General features: G+C 60.2%; 4 non-coding genes and 2 pseudogenes across 4 annotated transcripts; all 6 read right to left on the bottom strand.

Annotated features, from left to right (window-relative positions):
* Positions 1–3,234: 3,234 nt before the first annotated feature.
* Positions 3,235–3,422, bottom strand: LOC124752559. The gene has a single exon (XR_007012167.1). It is a non-coding gene; the product is annotated as a U2 spliceosomal RNA (small nuclear RNA).
* A 757-nt stretch (positions 3,423–4,179) lies between these two features.
* Positions 4,180–4,372, bottom strand: LOC124752530. The gene has a single exon (XR_007012146.1). It is a non-coding gene; the product is annotated as a U2 spliceosomal RNA (small nuclear RNA).
* A 735-nt stretch (positions 4,373–5,107) lies between these two features.
* On the bottom strand, positions 5,108–5,282 carry LOC124752545 (annotated as a pseudogene).
* Positions 5,283–5,704: 422 nt separating this feature from the next.
* On the bottom strand, positions 5,705–5,903 carry LOC124752549. Its single transcript, XR_007012160.1, has one exon. It is a non-coding gene; the product is annotated as a U2 spliceosomal RNA (small nuclear RNA).
* A 5,915-nt stretch (positions 5,904–11,818) lies between these two features.
* Positions 11,819–11,952, bottom strand: LOC124752564 (annotated as a pseudogene).
* A 717-nt stretch (positions 11,953–12,669) lies between these two features.
* Positions 12,670–12,868, bottom strand: LOC124752548. Its single transcript, XR_007012159.1, has one exon. It is a non-coding gene; the product is annotated as a U2 spliceosomal RNA (small nuclear RNA).

The following is a 12,868-nucleotide window of genomic DNA, read 5'->3' as shown; positions in this document are numbered from 1 at the left end:
GTACCGGCTCGAGCGCGAGATTAAAGACGATGGGCGACAGTGGACAGCCCTGCTTGACGCCCGCCTGGATCTCTATCTCCTCCGTTAGTCCGTCAGATGTACGGACGCGGGTGGAGCAACCATCGTACATATCGGCAATTAGCTGATGCAATTGCTCTGGTAGTCCCATCCTGCTCAGTACTCCAAGGAGGTGAGCGTGAGGCACTGAACCGAAAGCATTCGCTAGATCAAGCCAAGCAAAGCATGCTTGGCCTCCCCTGCGCCTTGCATCATCAATTGCCGTCTGCACAATGAAGTTGTGCTCGTAGCAGCCTTCAAACGTGCGGAAGCCCTTCTGTTCCGGGGAGAGCAGGTTCAACCGCTCCGCCCAGAGAGAAGTGCGGTCCGCAACGATTGCAGCAAAGAGCTTAGAGATAGTAGAGCTCAATGCTAAAGGCCGCCAGTTTGTCACGTCCGAGACGTCCCCTTTCTTATGGATGAGGACGGTAGTGGATATTTTCCACTGCACCGGAGTCTTCCGCTCATTCCAGCAGCGCCAGAAGATCTTAGCTAGCACGTGGCAGCCAGGATCCTCACGTCGCAAGTCCGAGTACGTGACTCCGTCTGCCCCAGGAGCAGTATTGCTCGCCTTCTGGAGCCGCTGTTGCACCTCTGAAGGTGTGATCGGCAGCAGGACCTCCTCGCTGACATCAGGAGGCGTGGTGGCGGCAAAGTCCGGGACAGCAGCTGGTGCATCTGCAACAGAAAAGTCAGATTTAGCGTAGATCTTCTTAAAGTGCTCCGTGAGCACGTTGCCATCGATTTGGCAGTACGGTGACGTCTCGCCAAGGACGCGCTGCATCGCCTTGCGCCGGTCCGCGCGGTACAGCTTCTGAATCTCAGACGCTGCATTCGCGTCGTACCGACGCTCGGCGGCCGCCGCGCGCCGTGCGCCACGTCCACCGCGCCGCCCACCGCGGCCGCGTGTAGGGGCAGGGGGAGGGGGATTGGCAGCAGCGTCGGCGCGGCCCTGGCCGCGGTGCGCTGCTGCTGGTGGCCCATCCTGTCGACCTCCGGCTGCCTGGCGTTGTGGCTTCGTCTCGGCTATCTCGGAGATGAAGTCCTCGACGACCGCGACGAATGCGTCCCACGGTTGGTTGTGGACGCTCTCCAGGGCCGCCAGCCAGCGCCGCTGCCTCTCCGTTAGCCGAGTGTCGGCCGGGGGAGGGGGGGGCGGAGCTGCCTCAGTTGCGCCCTGTTCGGAGGGTACAGGGGGGCCTGTCAGGTCTGGTGTAGGACGGGAGCCTTGCGGCGGGAGGTTGGGACTGGGCCGGTTGTTACGGCGTCGGCGTCTCCTCTTCTTGCTGCCAGTTCTCGGAGACGCAGCTGCAGTCCCTCCGTTCACGTCGCGCCGCTCCGTCGTCTGCGTCGGTGGTGGTGCCGTGCTGCCATCTGGCGTGGGCCGCTCAGTGCTGCTCTCGACCGCCGCGCTGGTGACAGGTGGCGCAGCGGTAGCAGCAGGGGCCGGTGTAGCTTGCGCCGGCCTGGCGCTCGGGTCGGGCGCACCGCGGCTGGTGTTCGCCGCGCCGCCAACAGATGGCCCGGCGGTCGCCGGCGGCCCGCCGCCGGCGCGAGAAACACGGGGTGTAGCTCGCGCCGGCTGACCGGACGCGCCGGCTCGCCCCGGACCGCTGTTACGCGGACTGGGTGCCCGACGATCGCTACCAGATGGCGCAGTGGTCGTAGGGGTGGCCGGTGTAGCCCGCGCCGGCCGGGCGTCTCGAGGTGTAGCTCGCGCCGGCCTGGCGCTCGGGCCCAGCGCACTGCGGCTGTTGTTCGCCGCGCCGCCAACAGATGGCCCAGCGGTCGCCCGCGCCCTGCCGCCGGCGCGAGATACACGAGGTGTAGCTCGCGCCGGCCGCCCAGGCGCGTTGGCTCGCGCCGGGCCGCTGTTACGCGGACTGGGCGGAATGATGCGCCGTCGGTCCGGGGGCGGTGGTCTGCGTCCTGCAGCACGGCGTCTGTCCCTCCGTGGGGTGACTACGTGCCACTCATTATCTGTAGCAGAAACTTTTTTATTAATAACACTCCCTGCCTGAACGGAGACGGAGTGACGGGCGTCACTCGACGTAACCGCCGGCAGGGCAGAGGGAACGCGGCGCGTGTACGTCTGCGACCGCACAAGCACCACACCATCCGGTGCATCCGCCGGGCGCGCGGCCTTTGGTGCGTCAACCGGCGGCGCGGCTGCGCCGTGAATGACAACACCAACGGTCGCGGCGAGCGAGGCAGCCTGCCTGCCACTGCCCACCCGCACCGCAGAGCCACCTGTTGGCGGCGTAGCGAATGCGGGCGGCAGTCCCAGGCCGGTACCCACGCTCCCGACAGATGGCGGGCGGGAGGCGCCTGCGGTAGCCGCACGACGTGGCCAGCGTACGCCACTGGGTGCAATGGCCGGCGCGGGCAGCGGCGAGCCGCGGCCTTTGTCGGACACTGCGCCTCTGGCCGGAGCGACGCGTTCGGCGGCAGGCGTCGGCAGCGTGCTGCCTTCACCTCCCGAACTTGCGCTCGGCACTCGTGGCGACGCGGTTGACGTCGCGGAGCGTGTCGGCAGGGGGATGCCAGACCTCCTCGGCGTGCGCACACAGAGTACACACGACGCGGGGGTAGCAACCACCGCCGTCCTGGGCGTCGCAGACGCCTGCACACTCACACAGGGTGAGGGCAAGGCAGCCTGTGAGCCCACCACGCTGCTGCGGGTCAGGACCGCCGCGTATGTTAATCCTAAGTCCAGCCGGTCTGTCCTACTAGCTTCGGGGACCGGACTGGGCTGTGGCCATAGCCCCTCTCTATTATCTAAGGCTAGGCGGCCTGTGGTACTATCTTCCCGGGCCGCTTTCGCCTGTGGCTTTCGCCCCGCACTAACTAAGGACGAAGGGCCTGTCCTACTAGCTTCGGGGGCCCTCGCCTGTGACCTCCCGCCGGCCGACCTCTCTGAGTGCCCCAGAGAGCCAGACACGGCATCGTGTCCCATACTCACTCTCCCCCGACTGGCAGCGCCGGGGGTTGCGGAGTCTGCATTGCAGAGCCGCTGGTGTAGCCGCAGCGTCTTCAGCCGCGGGTCGCGTCGGCCGCAAAACTGACACTCGAAAACGGGAACCGTTTCCGGGTCGTGCAGCCTCCTGTAGTGGCGGAGAAGGGCCGAGTGGTCCTTGTACTCGCCAAAAGTCGGTCTCCCGGCAGCCTTGGTGACGAAGCAGATCCGGCAGCGGAAGACCTCCGCCGGCAGCGTCACCACAAGCTCCATTGTTCAGGTCGCGGACCTGAAACAGGAGAATAAGCGCGACCGCTTCCCGGTGCAGAAATCAGTCCATATGAGCTCACATTAAGCTGATAAGAACAGATACTACACTTTGATCTTAGCCAAAAGGCCGAGAAGCGATAAGGAAAAACCGCAGCCGAAGGGCCTAAATGCTTGCAGCGTGTGCGCTCCACATGTGGGAGTGACACACGGTGGTACGGGCCGATATGGCAACTGGCGACCGTCGAAAACACCGCAAAAGCAAGTGCTGGAGGAAAGACAATTCACGGGAGCACTCGTCACCAGCCCAGTACTACCCTCCATGTCGAACAGTAAACCGCGACTCCCATTTGAACGCCGCTAGCTGCCAGGGCAGTGGAGAAGCCGTGAGGCCGCCCCACAGCAGCGCCAGGCCGGCGCGAGCTACACCGGCGCGAGGCCGGCGCGAGCTACACCTAGCCGAGTGCTTACATCGTCCACTGCCTACTGCGTACGTGTGTACACACGTATTCTGCGTGCGTGCGGCGGCGACGACGACGTTCGCGAGGAGCTAAGGATATAACTCCAAAAAATGTAATTAAAATTATCTGTGGCCGGACCATATGTGACGCCAACGAGGCATCCGAAGGCACTCTTCTGTGGCCACATAAATTACCAGCCTAGTGTAATGCGGCTGCAAGAGCGTTCTGGCTAACCGCAAAAAAAAAAAAATAAATAAATAAATAAATAAATAAATAAATAAATAAAGTTCGTAAGATAATGTCAAATTAATTACAAGAAATCGTGGTGTGTAAGCAGCTAACTACTGGGCACATCGACAACTACAACAAGTTTTGCTACCAGCGGAATATCTGATAACTGCAGAATATTAACCCATTTCAGGCTATGTTTTAATTATTTTTAGGTGGGCCGATCCCGGCGGTACTGCAATGCCGGGCCAACCCGCGACAGAGGTGGAGCAAGCCCCTAGCACTCCGTCATGAGCCAAAAATGAGTTTAATATTCTGGTCCTGCGATGCAGGACGTATCAGATATTAAGCTGATAAGAACAGATACTACACTTTGATCTTAGCCAAAAGGCCGAGAAGCGATAAGGAAAAACCGCAGCCGAAGGGCCTAAATGCTTGCAGCGTGTGCGCTCCACATGTGGGAGTGACACACGGTGGTACGGGCCGATATGGCAACTGGCGACCGTCGAAAACACCGCAAAAGCAAGTGCTGGAGGAAAGACAATTCACGGGAGCACTCGTCACCAGCCCAGTACTACCCTCCATGTCGAACAGTAAACCGCGACTCCCATTTGAACGCCGCTAGCTGCCAGGGCAGTGGAGAAGCCGTGAGGCCGCCCCACAGCAGCGCCAGGCCGGCGCGAGCTACACCGGCGCGAGGCCGGCGCGAGCTACACCTAGCCGAGTGCTTACATCGTCCACTGCCTACTGCGTACGTGTGTACACACGTATTCTGCGTGCGTGCGGCGGCGACGACGACGTTCGCGAGGAGCTAAGGATATAACTCCAAAAAATGTAATTAAAATTATCTGTGGCCGGACCATATGTGACGCCAACGAGGCATCCGAAGGCACTCTTCTGTGGCCACATAAATTACCAGCCTAGTGTAATGCGGCTGCAAGAGCGGACCGGCTAACCGCAAAAAAAAAAAAAATAAAATAAAAAAAATTCATAAGATGATGTTAAATTAATTACAAGAAATCGTGGTGTGTAAGCAGCTAACTACTGGGCAAATCGACAACCACAACAAGTTTTGCTACCAGCGGAATATCTGATCACTGCAGAATATTAACCCATTTCAGGCTGTGTTTTAATTAATTTTAGGTGGGCCGATCCCGGCGGTACTGCAATGCCGGGCCAACCCGCGACAGAGGTGGAGCAAGCCCCTAGCACTCCGTCATGAGCCAAAAATGAGTTTAATATTCTGGTCCTGCGATGCAGGACGTATCAGATATTAAGCTGATAAGAACAGATACTACACTTTTTTTTTTTTTTTTTTTTTTTTTTGTCTTTTTTTTTTTTTTTTTTTTTTCTTTTTTTTTTATTATAACGTGTGTACACACGTATTCTGCGTGCGTGCGGCGGCGACGACGACGTTCGCGAGGAGCTAAGGATATAACTCCAAAAAATGTAATTAAAATTATCTGTGGCCGGACCATATGTGACGCCAACGAGGCATCCGAAGGCACTCTTCTGTGGCCACATAAATTACCAGCCTAGTGTAATGCGGCTGCAAGAGCGGACCGGCTAACCGCAAAAAAAAAAAACATAAGATGATGTTAAATTAATTACAAGAAATCGTGGTGTGAAAGCAGCTAACTACTGGGCAAATCGACAACCACAACAAGTTTTGCTACCAGCGGAATATCTGATCACTGCAGAATATTAACCCATTTCAGGCTGTGTTTTAATTAATTTTAGGTGGGCCGATCCCGGCGGTACTGCAATGCCGGGCCAACCCGCGACAGAGGTGGAGCAAGCCCCTAGCACTCCGTCATGAGCCAAAAATGAGTTTAATATTCTGGTCCTGCGATGCAGGACGTATCAGATATTAAGCTGATAAGAACAGATTTTTATTTTCCGAGATAATTCTTAGTTACAGTTTTAAGAAGTATAATTTTAAGAAAGAATATTCATGACTCTATACAAATCGAGTTTTACAAATTTAATGAAAATTAAATTGAAATATATAGTAGACGGTTCTAACCGCACTTAAATAGTTGAATTTAATTCTAATTCGTGGGTTAAGCCCACTACTTAAATATTGGAAGACCGCGTTAGGCGCGGGTGCTTAAGTATATTACCTTAAGATTAATCCCGCGGTAGGCGCGGCCTTAGATATTTCAGACCGGGGGAGGTTTGGATCTAGTTTAGGAACTATTTTGTTTTATTTCATTCATCTCCATGCCCTGACAGCACACTGCACATGCACGGCTGCCAGCGGCTGGTGTGCCACGCACGCAGGCGGGTCACACACAGCCGGACTTCTCCCCTCTGTCCGCCTTGCGGCAGACGTCACCAGGGTGTCGTGGCAGGAGGGCGTTGCTTCCCACGCTGGCTGGAGACTGCCGGGCAGTAGGCACACGTTTGGCGCCGCCTAGCACCGCGCCAACCGAGGTGGAGGCCATATTCGGCGGACACCACGGAGGGAGGGGCACCAGGCAGCACCGCACGCACTGCTACTGACTCGGCGCTGCTGCAGTGCGGCGCGAAGATGGTGTAGCGCCGCAGGTCCCGCGTCGTGGAGGAGAATCTCGACGCCGACGTCACGAAGGCACCGACCTCGAAGTTCTCCGACGACTGCAGTCTCGAGGGTCTCGCAGCCTGACGTCAGAGCATGCCACAGTCTAGGGGGACACATACTGGCGGTGGCCAGTAATGTGTTCCACGTAAATGTCGCGGGACCACTTGATGGTGTCAGACACCATCAGCCGCCGCATCAGTTGGCAGTAGCGGCTAGCGATGCCTAGGTGCCGAAGCACTGCATCGTTCTGGCGGTCCCACGCCCCCAGACTGCCAACAACCAGGGCGTCGACAGTGACGGAATAGCCGCGAGCGGCTAATCCGCGCGCAACGTCGGCGTACTTTATCTGCTTCAGTTGCCGAGCGTTGTCGAGCGCGATCCGCCTATTCTCGAAGGGGATCGTCACATCGACGATGGTCACAGTCTTCGCGGCCTCGTCAGTTATTACGAGGTCCGGACGCAGCCCACTGCTGTCCCCTATGACGGTTTGGTTGATCCTGATGTCAGGAACAGCAGCGTTTCCTCTTCTTGGCCGCCCAGCGACTGCTGTCGCGAGGCGGTTGAGGACCGCGTTGTGGCGATACTGCAGGGCTGCTGAGTGCACCATACACGCGTTGATCACGTGTGGGAGCGTCTCGTTGTTGTGGCCACAGCGTCGGCAGGCTTTGTTGTTGTTTGCCCGCCCATCAAAGCGGCGACAACCGTTCAGAGGCACGACTCCGAGCCTGGCGCGATGGATAAAGCGCCAGTCTGCGAAGCGGGTGTATTTGCCTCCCGCTATGAAGTGGTTGGACGCTGTGGACTCCCTGGTACACTCGAACACCTTCCCCTGGTCAGGTTTCCTGAGTAGGAGGTTGCGCAGGCGCTGCCTCAGACACTCGCGGAGCGTCCGCGAGAGGAGACGTTTGGCGCCCCCTCCCACCCGGACATGCTCGACGCCAGTGTTGACGTTGCGTCCCACGCTGTCATCATCGTGTTGCGGTCCATCGCCGCCATCATCGAGGTGTCGTGTAGTCGCAGGCGCCGTCCCCTCCGTGGCCGGCTGCGTCACCCCTCCGATGCCGCCGTGTTCCGCGTCGCCAGCGATGGCGTCCCGGCCGCCGACCTCCACCTGCAACTCAGAGAGCAGCTCACTCCAGCGCCAGGTGACGCCACGCGGCGCTAGGCGCCTTGTGGCGTTCCTGACGCGCGTCCACAGTGACTGGATGTCACCACCGTCGCGTGCGAGGTCACCCTCAGTGCTGCCGCTAAGGTAGGTGGCCAAGTCGGAATGACTCGGCTCCCTCCCCAGTCGGCGGCGCGCGGCCGTAGATAGTGTGGCCCAGGCGATGTCTCGGACGGTGGCGTCGTCGCAGTGCAGCATGCGGAAGCCGTGGACGATCGTCGAGATGTCCGCAGCGTCCGCGAGCGGCGTCAGGCCGCATCCTCCCTCTCCCAGCGCGAGGTACAGCTGTTCAGTGGACGCACGCTGTGGGAGGAACAGCCAAGATTTGACAGCCGCTTTCACTGCCTTGTCGAGTGCAGATAGCGGCCCCTTGCGTACCGCTCCGCCCCGCATGACAAAGTCAAGCCTGGGGAGGAGGAAGACACGCACAGCGTCAATCTTCTGCCAGGGAGCCAGCAGGGAAGCGTCCAGGTGCTGCAAGTCGCGTCGAATTGCCGCGATCGCATCCGTTGGCGTCTGCGTGACTTTGTACCCGGTGGGGACGCCAAGATGGAGGTAGGCGTCACCCGCACCGAGCACGGCTGGTTCTCCCCCTTGCAGGGCGAATACCGAGCCTAGTGTCTGCCGACGGCGGATGTGAAGCGTGGCACACTTCGACGGCTTGAAGGTAAGCCCGGCCCACGTCGCCGCCTCACCCACAACATTGAGGAGCGTCTGCATCGCCTCTGAATCCCGCGCCAGAAGCACGATATCGTCCGCATACGCCAGTGCACTCACACTGACGCCGCTAAGCGGGATACCACACTCATTTCTGAGCGAGGTTGCGGCGCGAAGTACCGGCTCGAGCGCGAGGTTAAAGACGATGGGCGACAGTGGACAGCCCTGCTTGACGCCCGCCTGGATCTCTATCTCCTCCGTTAGTCCGTCAGATGTACGGACGCGGGTGGAGCAACCATCGTACATATCGGCAATTAGCTGGTGCAATTGCTCTGGTAGTCCCATCCTGCTCAGTACTCCAAGGAGGTGAGCGTGAGGCACTGAACCGAAAGCATTCGCTAGATCAAGCCAAGCAAAGCATGCTTGGCCTCCCCTGCGCCTTGCATCATCAATTGCCGTCTGCACAATGAAGTTGTGCTCGTAGCAGCCTTCAAACGTGCGGAAGCCCTTCTGTTCTGGGGAGAGCAGGTTCAACCGCTCCGCCCAGAGGGAAGTGCGGTCCGCAACGATTGCAGCAAAGAGCTTAGAGATGGTAGAGCTCAATGCTAAAGGCCGCCAGTTTGTCACGTCCGAGACGTCCCCTTTCTTGTGGATGAGGACGGTAGTGGATATTTTCCACTGCACCGGAGTCTTCCGCTCATTCCAGCAGCGCGAGAAGATCTTAGCTAGCACGTGGCAGCCAGGATCCTCACGTCGCAAGTCCGAGTACGTGACTCCGTCTGCCCCAGGAGCAGTATTGCTCGCCTTCTGGAGCCGCTGTTGCACCTCTGAAGGTGTGATCGGCAGCAGGACGTCCTCGCTGACATCAGGAGGTGTGGTGGCGGCAAAGTCCGGGACAGCAGCTGGTGCATCTGTAACGGAAAAGTCGGATTTAGAATATATTACCTTAAAGTGCTCCGTGAGCACGTTGCCATCGATTTGGCAGTACGGCGACGTCTCGCCAAGGACGCGCTGCATCGCCTTACGCCGGTCCGCGCGGTACAGCTTCTGAATCTCAGACGCTGCATTCGCGTCGTACCGACGCTCGGCGGCCGCCGCGCGCCGTGCGCCACGTCCACCGCGCCGCCCACCGCGGCCGCGTGTAGGGGCAGGGGGAGGGGGATTGGCAGCAGCGTCGGCGCGGCCCTGGCCGCGGTGCGCTGCTGCTGGTGGCCCATCCTGTCGACCTCCGGCTGCCTGGCGTTGTGGCTTCGTCTCGGCGATCTCGGAGATGAAGTCCTCGACGACCGCGACGAATGCGTCCCACGGTTGGTTGTGGACGCTCTCCAGGGCCGCCAGCCAGCGCCGCTGCCTCTCCGTTAGCCGAGTGTCCGCCGGGGGAAGGGGGGGCGGAGCTGCCTCAGTTGCGCCCTGTTCGGAGGGTACAGGGGGGCCTGTCAGGTCTGGTGTAGGACGGGAGCCTTGCGGCGGGAGGTTGGGACTGGGCCGGTTGTTACGGCGTCGGCGTCTCCTCTTCTTGCTGCCAGTTCTCGGAGACGCAGCTGCAGTCCCTCCGTTCACGTCGCGCCGCTCCGTCGTCTGCGTCGGTGGTGGTGCCGTGCTGCCATCTGGCGTAGGCCGCTCAGTGCTGCTCTCGGTCGCCGCGCTGGTGACAGGTGGCGCAGCGGTAGCAGCAGGGGCCGGTGTAGCTTGCGCCGGCCTGGCGCTCGGGTCGGGCGCACCGCGGCTGGTGTTCGCCGCGCCGCCAACAGATGGCCCGGCGGTCGCCAGCGGCCCGCCGCCGGCGCGAGAAACACGGGGTGTAGCTCGCGCCGGCTGACCGGACGCGCCGGCTCGCCCCGGACCGCTGTTACGCGGACTGGGTGCCCGACGATCGCTACCAGATGGCGCAGTGGTCGTAGGGGTGGCCGGTGTAGCCCGCGCCGGCCGGGCGTCTCGAGGTGTAGCTCGCGCCGGCCTGGCGCTCGGGCCCAGCGCACTGCGGCTGTTGTTCGCCGCGCCGCCAACAGATGGCCCAGCGGTCGCCCGCGCCCTGCCGCCGGCGCGAGATACACGAGGTGTAGCTCGCGCCGGCCGCCCAGGCGCGTTGGCTCGCGCCGGGCCGCTGTTACGCGGACTGGGCGGTATGATGCGCCGTCGGTCCGGGGGCGGTGGTCTGCGTCCTGCAGCACGGCGTCTGTCCCTCCTTGGGGTGACTACGTGCCACTCATGATCTGCAACAGGAGCTTTTGAGTTAATAGCACTCCCTGCCTGAGCGGAGACGGAGTGACGGGCGTCACTCGACGTAACCGCCGGCAGGGCAGAGGAAACGCGGCGCGTGTACGTCTGCGACCGCACAAGCACCACACCATCCGGTGCATCCGCCGGGCGCGCGGCCTTTGGTGCGTCAACCGGCGGCGCGGCTGCGCCGTGAATGACAACACCAACGGTCGCGGCGAGCGAGGCAGCCTGCCTGCCACTGCCCACCCGCACCGCAGAGCCACCTGTTGGCGGCGTAGCGAATGCGGGCGGCAGTCCCAGGCCAGTACCCACGCTCCCGACAGATGGCGGGCGGGAGGCGCCTGCGGCAGCCGCACGACGTGGCCAGCGTACGCCACTGGGCGCAGTGGCCGGCGCGGGCGGCGGCGAGCCGCGGCCCATGCCGGACACAGCGCCTCTGGCCGGAGCGACGCGTTCGGCGGCAGGCGTCGGCAGCGTGCTGCCTTCACCTCCCGAACTTGCGCTCGGCACTCGTGGCGACGCGGTTGACGTCGCGGAGCGTGTCGGCAGGGGGATGCCAGACCTCCTCGGCGTGCGCACACAGAGTACACACGACGCGGGGGTGGCAACCACCGCCGTCCTGGGCGTCGCAGACGCCTGCACACTCACACAGGGTGAGGGCAAGGCAGCCTGTGAGCCCACCACGCTGCTGCGGGTCAGGACCGCCGCGTATGTTAAACCTAAGTCCAGCCGGTCTGTCCTACTAGCTTCGGGGACCGGACTGGGCTGTGGCCATAGCCCCTCTCTATTATCTAAGGCTAGGCGGCCTATGGTACTAGCTTCCCGAGCCGCTTTCGCCTGTGGCTTGCGCCCAGCACTAACTAAGGACGAAGGGCCTGTCCTACTAGCTTCGGGGGCCCTCGCCTGTGACCTCCCGCCGGCTGACCTCTCTGGGTGCCCCAGAGAGCCAGACACGGCATCGTGTCCCATACTCACTCTCCCCCGACTGGCAGCGCCGGGGGTTGCGGAGTCTGCATTGCAGAGCCGCTGGTGTAGCCGCAGCGTCTTCAGCCGCGGGTCGCGTCGGCCGCAAAACTGACACTCGAAAACGGGAACCGTTTCCGGGTCGTGCAGCCTCCTGTAGTGGCGGAGAAGGGCCGAGTGGTCCTTGTACTCCCCAAAAGTTGGTCTCCCGGCAGCCTTGGTGACGAAGCAGATCCGGCAGCGGAAGACCTCCGCCGGCAGCGTCACCACAAGCTCCATCGTTCAGGTCGCGGACCTGAAACAGGAGAATAAGCGCGACCGCTTCCCGGTGCAGTAATCAGTCCATATGAGCTCACATTAAGCTGATAAGAACAGATACTACACTTTGATCTTAGCCAAAAGGCCGAGAAGCGATAAGGAAAAACCGCAGCCGAAGGGCCTAAATGCTTGCAGCGTGTGCGCTCCACATGTGGGAGTGACACACGGTGGTACGGGCCGATATGGCAACTGGCGACCGTCGAAAACACCGCAAAAGCAAGTGCTGGAGGAAAGACAATTCACGGGAGCACTCGTCACCAGCCCAGTACTACCCTCCATGTCGAACAGTAAACCGCGACTCCCATTTGAACGCCGCTAGCTGCCAGGGCAGTGGAGAAGCCGTGAGGCCGCCCCACAGCAGCGCCAGGCCGGCGCGAGCTACACCGGCGCGAGGCCGGCGCGAGCTACACCTAGCCGAGTGCTTACATCGTCCACTGCCTACTGCGTACGTGTGTACACACGTATTCTGCGTGCGTGCGGCGGCGACGACGACGTTCGCGAGGAGCTAAGGATATAACTCCAAAAAATGTAATTAAAATTATCTGTGGCCGGACCATATGTGACGCCAACGAGGCATCCGAAGGCACTCTTCTGTGGCCACATAAATTACCAGCCTAGTGTAATGCGGCTGCAAGAGCGGACCGGCTAACCGCAAAAAAAAAAAACATAAGATGATGTTAAATTAATTACAAGAAATCGTGGTGTGAAAGCAGCTAACTACTGGGCAAATCGACAACCACAACAAGTTTTGCTACCAGCGGAATATCTGATCACTGCAGAATATTAACCCATTTCAGGCTGTGTTTTAATTAATTTTAGGTGGGCCGATCCCGGCGGTACTGCAATGCCGGGCCAACCCGCGACAGAGGTGGAGCAAGCCCCTAGCACTCCGTCATGAGCCAAAAATGAGTTTAATATTCTGGTCCTGCGATGCAGGACGTATCAGATATTAAGCTGATAAGAACAGATTTTTATTTTCCGAGATAATTCTTAGTTACAGTTTTAAGAAGTAT

The sequence above is a fragment of the Schistocerca piceifrons genome, unplaced genomic scaffold (assembly GCF_021461385.2).
Source record: "Schistocerca piceifrons isolate TAMUIC-IGC-003096 unplaced genomic scaffold, iqSchPice1.1 HiC_scaffold_476, whole genome shotgun sequence".
Lineage (NCBI taxonomy): Eukaryota > Metazoa > Arthropoda > Insecta > Orthoptera > Acrididae > Schistocerca > Schistocerca piceifrons.
The sequence above is the reverse complement of the archived record's forward strand: the minus strand, read 5'-3'. Positions and strand labels throughout refer to the sequence as shown.